General features: G+C 42.6%; 1 pseudogene; it reads left to right on the forward strand.

The window, feature by feature from the left end:
• The first annotated feature begins 1,795 nt into the window (after window positions 1-1,795).
• LOC144706262 (small nucleolar RNA R71) lies at window positions 1,796-1,874 on the forward strand (annotated as a pseudogene).
• The last annotated feature ends 7,385 nt before the right edge of the window (window positions 1,875-9,259 follow it).

A 9,259-nucleotide genomic window follows, 5' to 3' on the forward strand; every position in this document is an offset into this window, starting at 1 on the left:
CTAAAGGGGAGTCCATGATCTCGTCATCTAGCTCTCTACCCTCAACATGTGATAAGTACTCTCTAATCGCGTCCTCTCCCTCATCCTCTGTACACAATTTTAACTCCTCATTGCTTCCTAAGGGACACTTCATCATTTTTGATATATCAAGTTGAACTCTCTCCTTTCCAATTTTAAACTCCACCGTCCCCTTCTCCCAATCCATAATCGTTTTTGCCATAACTAAAAATGGTCTTCCTAAGATAATAGGAGCTAAGCTAATGTTTCCTGATATCTTTACATCAGTCACTATAAAATCTACCAGTATTTCACAATTCTCTACAGTGATCATGACATCGGTTAACCTTCCTCGGTTGCCTAACAGTTCCATCAGCTAGGAGTAAATCCATATGTATTTCCTCCAATTCTCCAAACCCACACGCCTCATATAATGCCGTTGGGATGATGCTTATGCTTGCTCCCATATCTGATAAAACTTTAGAGAATGTGTTTCCTCCAATTTCACATGTGATAAAAGGGGCTCCGGGGTCTCTCATTTTGATAGGGATGGCATTAAGGATGCTAGAGGCATTTTTAGATAATTTAACTACTTCCCTAGGCTTCCTAATGGTGCAAGAGTCCTTAAGGTACTTCTTTAGGGAGGGTGCACACCTAAGCATGTCTCCTACAGTAACAGTCATGGTGGCCTTTTTAAAATTCTCTAGCAATCGGTTTTCATAATCAAGGATAGGTTTTTTTCTATTTAAAGCGGAAGGGTAGGGAACATGCTGCCCACTCAGAGAAGGTAGAGGCTCCTCCACGTAGGAGAATCCTCTCCTTCGCCCTCTCGTGGTTCATTCTCTTCTTAGAATTCTCTACAGAATTCTGATAGGGATCCTGAAGTTCTTTTCCATTTCTCAATTTTAAGATTGCTAGAACTTCAGGATTGTCTCCATTCATCTCATCGTGAATGGAGTGCTGCACATGATGCAAGTTGCATGGATTTACTAATGGTTTCGTTGGAAGTTTATACGATGTGCACGGGAATTCTGGAGTTATACCTTGGTGTTCAGGTGGTGCAGGTCTGAAGCTCTCTAATAGCTTCCTCATCTGCTCTTGAGATTCCAGCACTTGCTTTGTTTGAAATTCCATCATCATTTGCATCTTCATCTCCATCTCCGCCCGCAACTTTTGGTTTTGCTTCTCTATCATATCTGAAATGACGGGGGTAAGTGAAGAAAAATCAGGTTGGTTCTGAGATGGAACCTGGTACTGCTGTGGAGGCCTGTGCTGGAATGGTTGTCTCTGCTGGAACGGAGGTTGAGCTGCCGGCTTGTTCCCTTGGTGGAAGGTCTCTCCGTTTTAGAAATTTGGCCTCTTTTGACCTGCCCACGGTTGTTGCGGCTGGTTGAAGGCCTTCACCTCTTCTTCCATGGCTTGGCAGGCTCCATCTTCATGTTCCCTGCTGAAGCAGAGAGAGCAGATCTTAGCTTTAATGATAGGAGAGTTACCTAAAAAGACATTCTTCAAGGTGGAGGTGAGCTCCTCCAATTTCTGGTTAGTCTCCCTTAGGCCCGCTTGTAGCTCTCCCTCCTTGGCGTTAACCTGCAGAACTCCTGCTCTTTTTGGCTGCAGGTTTCTCCCATTCTGATTGGCCCCAATCTCCTGCAAGTCAGTTTCTGCAACTCTCTCCAAAATATCGAAAACTTCATCCTCATATGCGGTATAAAACGTTCCACCCGTAGCGAGATTTACTTTGTTTTTCATAAAATCAGAGAGAGATTCATAAAATATTTGGGCTAGTTGACATTGCTCAATGCCATGGTGAGGACATTTCCTCAACAAATCATTGAATCTCTCCCATGACTCACTAAATGCTTCTCCGTCATGAGGATGGAAATTGTGAATTTCTCTTCGATAAAAATTCGTTTTGGAGAGAGGGTAAAATTTCTGCAGAAATTTTCCTTGCATCTCTTCCCAAGAATTAAAAGTGATTCCTAGATTACGATACCATGCAAACGCTTTATCTTTAAGAGTTAAAGGAAAATATTTCATTTTTAACATCTCTGTAGATATTCCAGGAACATTTTGAGAAGAGCATCTAATATGAAAATCATCAAGGAATTCTAAAGGATTCTATGCAGGTAATCCGTTAAATTAAGGTAGAGAATTAATCAATGCATTATCGTATCGAAACAAGATACCTTCACCGATGTTCAGATTTACATCGGTTTGTCATAAGCTTCCGGACGGTGTAGACCTATCCAACATAGTTCTTCTCCTTTCATTCTGCTGATGTATCTCTTCAGCCATATTTCTCTACTGAATTTCTGGTTCTGTGACTGTAGAATCCGGGGTGGCGTCTCTACTAATTTTTTCTGCAGACTTCTCACCAGCTCCTGAGCGTGAAACTACCATAGATCTTCAGCACAAATGTTAGCAGAACAATGAGCTGAGGATTTTTAAGTCCTGCAGCTTAAGGAGAATCAAGAAAAGATTACTGAACAATTAAAAAATAAATTCCTACTGTAATACCGTGCTCCCCAGCAGCGGCGCCAATTGATAAGCTCAATTTTAGTGCTTTCTACTGGTTATTTATCAGTTAATGCGTGTGAGGATTGAGCTTATACAACAAAATTTATAACCTCACAGCTTAGGGCGAGTGAGGGTCGATCCACAGGGAGACGGCAAAAAAACAGCAGAAGAATTCTGTCTATCAAATCAGTTCTTTTAAATCTCAATACTCAAGTATAAACGCTGGTGAATGATCTTCAGTACAAACGACAGAGTTTTCTTTAAAAGTCTCGGTGCAGGAAATATTCAGTAAAGATTTCGTTTACTGAGGGTTTGCCCTTGCCCTTTGGGGCAATTTCACAAACACCCAGTGATAAGCCGAAAATAGGGGTGAAAATTACGCAAATTTTTAGCCCTTGTCGTTGTGAATTTTTGGCTTATGCAATAAAATTTATAAAACTCTACTTAATATTTATAGTGATAAGTATGAGTGTCGTCCAAGGGAGGCAAGTAGGAATTTCAATTTGATTTAATTTTTGGTGTTTTAGATCCTAATTAGAGTGAATTTGATCTTCAATGAGGATCAAGTCACCCTAATTAGGTGAGAATTTAGAGAGGGGGGTAGGAGAGATGGGAAGATTAGAAGAATTAAGAGCTCTAAATTTCCTTCTTTGATCCTAATTAAAGGATCCAAGAAATCATTTAGAGGTTGAAAGAGGTTCTTAAAATGAGTTGGGTTGATTTTTCAGATTGATAATTCAGAACTAAAATGGGGTAAATTGAGACTTCTAAAAATTAAAACTAAATTTTTTTATAATTTTCTTTTGTAATGCAATTGAATGCCCAGGTAAAATTCCTCAATTTCTCCTCTCAATCCTAATCAAGGCTTGTACATGCCGCTCAAGCCAAGCGATTTAGAAGTTCAGACTAGAATGGAGATGAAGAAACAAACAACTTAACCTATTTCATTCAAAATGCACAAAAGTTTGAATACAATGAAAGAAAAAAATACCAAAACTGTTGATCCAGGCTGGGACTCCTCTCTGTCTTGCAGCTGTGATGAAGCAACCTCCAGAATGAGCTCCCCCTCTCGAAATTTAGCTTTTATACTTAGGTTATAGGGTAAAAATCACCATTTTACCCCCGTTTAGTACTTAATATTTATCTATCAATGTAGGCTAGATCTGAATGATCTAACCATACAGATAGAAAGAGGGGATCAAGACGAACAAATCCATAAAAAAATCATCTCAATCGGACTTCAGGATCAAAAGTTATTAATAAATCAATTTTAAACCAATTTAATCCATTGGATTTAAAATTGATTTATTTATTAGTTTCGTTTTAAACACGCAATGACGTGTCGCTTCTCTCAATGGCTGGCGCATTTTGAATCCTCCTTTTTGCAGAAAAGTCCTTAAAAGCCTGGAATTGCTTTTGGGCCGCTTAAAAGTAATTGCGTATATACTCGCGCACTCTCTCTCCTCTGATTTCTCCTAAAAATTAAAAATATATATTAAAAATTGCAATAAAACCCTGAATGATTTTAAATAGGATCTTTTCGCCTGCCGTGGCGACCGAGAGCTGTTTTCAGGGTCTTTTGCAACGAAGCGTTGAAAAAGGCCCAAAAGTCTAGAAATTACATAAATACATTTTTTCTCTTATAAATATGCCTTTTTCATAGAATAAATGCATTTCTTCTTGAAATAAATCCCAGAAAATTCCTAAAAATTCGTAAAATTCTAGAAAATTCTAGAAAATTCCTGATTAATTCCATGTTGATAAATGTCAAAATAAACTTTTAATGTGCCATTTCATCCAAAAATAATTATTTCGAGCTTCAATAAATCCTTAAAAATTCATATAATTAACAGAAAATTAGGGAAAAATCAGAAATTACTTAGAAGCATTATTTTTGTGTAAATATATGATAACAACCCAAATTTAAGCCTTTTAAATGCATAAATCATGCTAATAACATGGAATAAAGACCGAAATAAGGGTGTTATCACCCAGCGGGTGTTTGTGCACGCGCGAGCGCCTGCGCGTGGCCATTGCCGGCGGCGTGTGCGCGCAGGCAGCTGCTGCAAGCGGCGCTTGCGCGCGGCGTGCCTGCGCGCGACGCTGCTGCAAGTGGCAGCTACGCGCGGGCAGCTGCTGCGTGTAGGTGTGCCTGTGCGCGGGTGAGCCTGCCTGCGCCGCTACTGCAAGTGGCAGCTGTGCGCGGGCTTGCTACGCACTACGCTGCTGCAGGCAGCGTTTGCGCGCGGGCAGCTGCTGCGCACGCAGTGCTGCTAGCAGCTTGAGCCTCTGGCGACCTAGGCTGAGGCCTGGGTCACTGGCGGTTTGATTGCTGGCTGCGTGTGAGAAATTCTAGTGCAAATTTAGTAGAGGGCTATAGATTTTTTTGAGGGAAAACAAGAAGTAGGATGAATTGAACACAAAAAACTTTGGATTAACTAAAACATAAACAACTCTGGTTGGAGATTGCTGAAGAACCTTGCAGGTTGCTTCAAGCCCAACCGAGGTTGTCCAAGAGGGAGAAGAATACGAAGCTGAACCAGCTCAATCACTCCGGCTTCGTGTCACGTCCTGTCCGGCGAGTCGGCGATCTTCTTGAGCGGGTACTCTTCAACTTGCCTCTCCTCCCAGCTCCAATGGCTCATCAGCTACTGGAGGGTCTGCATAACACCTTCCTCTCCAAGCCCTAGCTTCCTTAGAGAAAATTCTGGACAACCTAAAATCAACTCTCAAGAGAGTATTTATAGGTTTCTCTTAAGTCATGCCTAGGGGCATTTTCATAATTTCTGCTTCTTTGAATTTTTGCCCGCTCCTCTTGATCCTCGTCTCTTTCCTTGATCTTCTTAACCTGTCTCTGAATGTTTACTAACCATAAAATGTTAAATATATTCCACTTGATTCAAAGGATCAAGTGGGGTTAGTGATTTCGTAAAATGATGCATATGCATGATATTAGCATGAATTAACATTATAATTTTGATGAATGAAAACTAAAAAGTTTAATTATTTGATGACATATTTGAGAGTCATTATTGAGCTGTACCAATAAATAAATAGAATATAAATAGTAAAATAGGTTTTTAAATATGATAAAACATCTTGCGCATTAATAAGCATTGTTTAAGGATTTATTCAAGTTGCTTTTGAATTAAAATGTTTTCCGTGAACTGGCCCTTATTGGGCCAGTTTTAGCTCTTAATAATTGATGTTTTGCAAGGTGTACGCAAATCGCGCAGGCCGATTAGAAGGCTAATTCATCCCTTCCGTGCGCGACACGCACGTACAGAACTCCATGTGTGTCGCGCATTACATGGAGTCATGCGAAGCAAATGAGAACAAATTATAACACTCCGTGTGGACCGCGTAGGAAACATAAAAGGGGAAAAATAAAAATTGAGTGGGCGTCACTCAGCACATAGCGACTAGTAATATGCAGGATTGTGGGATGTTTGATTGCACAGATCTAAGGCAGGGCCGTCAGACGTGTTTTCAATGGCAGGACCTTGCAAGGGCATGCTCGATCAACCGAAGGAAACCACTGCCCATTGGGTCGGTCAACCCAAATGATGGGTTGGACTGTAGTCCGATTATCCTGGATCATCAAGCACTTGGATCACTGATCGGTTGGCGGCCTAGGATTCTGATGGTGCGATGCAGTCGGTTGAGTAAGATTGCGGATCATGGAGTTGGATGACCTAGACGTGGGCTGGATGGAAGTCCAACCATCCTAGATTACCGAGCACTTGAATCACAGGTTGGTTGGCGACCAAGGAAAACAATAGAACTTGTGGAATTGACCAGGTAAGAATACTAAACGTGGGGTCAAATGACCCAGGCGATAGACAAATCAACAGTCCCCTTGTTTGTGGGTTACCAACCTCTCAAACACCAGGCATCGAAGAACCGCAGGACACCCTACATTCGATTGGACAACTCAGGCAATGGGTTGATTAGCAGTGGTGATATGATTCCCTCCTATGAGAAGTCCACCGCGCGATGGAGCGATGGAAATAAACGACGCCCTCTGCTCTTGTACCAGCGATCTCCCTGTAATCCTTGCTTATTCCTCTTCCTCTTCTTCTTCTTCTTCCTATTTTTCTTCTTCAGGTGTGAGATCTGACAACTGAAAACCTAACTTCCACAACATACCAGATCTGACTGAACGTGGGGCTGATCATGGCATTATATAGGGCCATGATGAACCCCTTATAAAGAGTCCAACAAGGGGCCCAATAAAGACCCCATTTTATGACATAAATAAGAAAACTAAGAGATAAACGATACAAACTAAAATGATATGGATGCGCCACGAGGAGTAGGGGCATTCTTTGTGATGAACACAGAACAGAAACTAAGCCAACGAATAAGATTATGGAAAATACAAAGATACAAACACGAGTGTGCTATACCCAGGTTCTTTAAATCCGGGAGGCTTCAAGGAATCTTTGGCATGCCAGTTGGGCTGGAAACGGACTGGCGGTGATGCTGATGTCGACGAAGATGGCCCCAATGATGTGTTATCAATGACGCTTGCGCACGCTCCATCAAACCTTCTGGGGTCAAATGAACTTGGTTCCGACGAGTTGGTGGTGGCGACGGAGATCTAGCCGCTGGCATCGTACATTGTCCTTTTTGATCAAGGAATCGTGCACACTTGTGTGTCCCTGCCAACGCACCAAAAATCTCCGCAATACCTCATCCTTTGCATAGTTAATTACCTCCAGCAGTATACAATCGACTGGCTCGTGCCAATCGGGTGAAATAATCAAGGGAGTGGTCGTGGCAAACTCACTCACACTGAAGGGGTCTAGAAAAGGTGGGTTAGAGGGGGGAGAAGAGGCTTGGTATAGAGCCAGGCCTGTTACGTTAAACATGGAGCTGATCCCCCACATAAGAGGGATTTCGACAACATAGGCGTTATCAACCACTCTTCGGAGGATCGAGAACGGGCTAGCGCTACAAGCATGTAGCTTAGTTGCCATCCCAGAGAATATCTCTCCGGTCTAAGTCTCACCATCACACGGTCTCCCACATTGAACACTCGGGGTTGGTGATCCAAGTCGGCAGCCTGCTTGTACAATGTATCTGGACTTGATTCTATCATGAATATGCTTATGGAACAAAGAAACATGCTGGGCGAATGCAAGACCGTCCTCAAAAACCTGACATGAGGATCTATATATGCTAAGTCAAGGGGTCGACGAGGAGTCTGGCCATAAGCGATCTCAAAAGTTTCGAACCCCGTGGTTTCATTCACTGAGGAGGTGTAAGCAAACTCAGCGAGGGGAATGATCAAGTCCCACATTGTGAGGTGCTCGTCTACTAAAAGTAGGTTACCCAAGCATTGATTACTACATTCGTTTGACCATCACTCTACGGATGGTACCCCATCGAAAACTTGAGCTTCCTCTCGAGGACACTCCACAAGGTCTTCTAGAAGTAACTCGAGAAGCGGACGTCTTGGTCGGAGATGATTGACGTAGGCAATCCGTGTGGATGCACAACTTCTCAAAAGAATAATTGTCCGATCTGAGTTGCGTGGGATGTCTTCACACAAGGCACGAAGTGCATCATCTTGGATAACCTATCGACGACCATGATAGAGTCATGTCATCATATGGTATGGGGAAAACCTATACAAAATCCATACTGATGTCGTTCATAGTTGCATGAGCATTAGCGACGGGGTGTATGATTCCCCACTCCTCTTGACCTGTTTGGCCAAGGCACATATGTGGCACTGGATAACGATATTGCCAACATCACGCTTCATGCTTGGCCAATAAAATTGATATTCTAATATAGTTATAGCCTTGTTCCAGCCAAAGTGGCCATTAAGACCTCTTGCATGACATTCCCAAGTCAGGAAATCATGTAGTGATGTGCGTGGTACGCACAACCTGTTTCAATAGAATAGGTATCCGTCAGTGATGACGTAGTCCCTGAGCTCACAAGATGGTCCTCGGTGGATCTTTGAAATAATAGACTCAAAGTCAGGGCATCTAGTGTACCCTTCTTGAATCTGCTCAAATCCTATGATCTTTATCCTCATGACATTAAGCACGTGCGCTCATCGGCTGAGTGTGTTGGCAATGACGTTATCTTTTCCCTTCTTGTGCTTGATGACAAAGGTAAAATCATGTAAGTACTCAATCCACCTCACGTGGCAATCGCTCAACTTCTGCTGAGTGTGAAGGTACTTAAGCACCTCATGATCTGAGAAAATTACAAAATCCTTCGAGAGGAGATAGTGCCTCCAATGCTTAAATGCCTGGGCGATGGCGTAGAGTTCCTTGTTGTATGTTGAGTAGCAGAGTTTCGCGGTGTTAAGCTTCTCGCTGAAGAAGTCCTCGGGGTGTCCTTCATGGATGAGCGCACCTCTGATTCCGACACCAGAAGCATCACATGAAACTTTGAAGACCTTCCCAAAGTTAGGTAGGAGAAGAACGAGAGCCTAAGTAATCATGAGCTTCACTCGCTGGAAAGCTCGACCTGTTGCCAGTGTCCACGTAAACAGCTCGACCTTCATGCAGTTAGTGATAGGAGCCATGACAGAAGTAAAGTTCTGTATAAATAGCTGATAAGGGAGTCCCATGAGACTCCGTACGTCATGAATGTTAGACGGTGGAGTCCATGATGTGATGGCCCGGACCTTCTGAAGGTCACCGGCATTTCCCTCAACAAATACGATAAACCCTAGGAATGTAACTTCAGGGGTAAGGAAGGTACATTTCTTTGGATGGGA

The sequence above is a fragment of the Wolffia australiana genome, chromosome 7 (genome assembly GCF_029677425.1).
Source record: "Wolffia australiana isolate 7733 chromosome 7, ASM2967742v1".
NCBI classification, from domain to species: Eukaryota; Viridiplantae; Streptophyta; class Magnoliopsida; order Alismatales; family Araceae; genus Wolffia; species Wolffia australiana.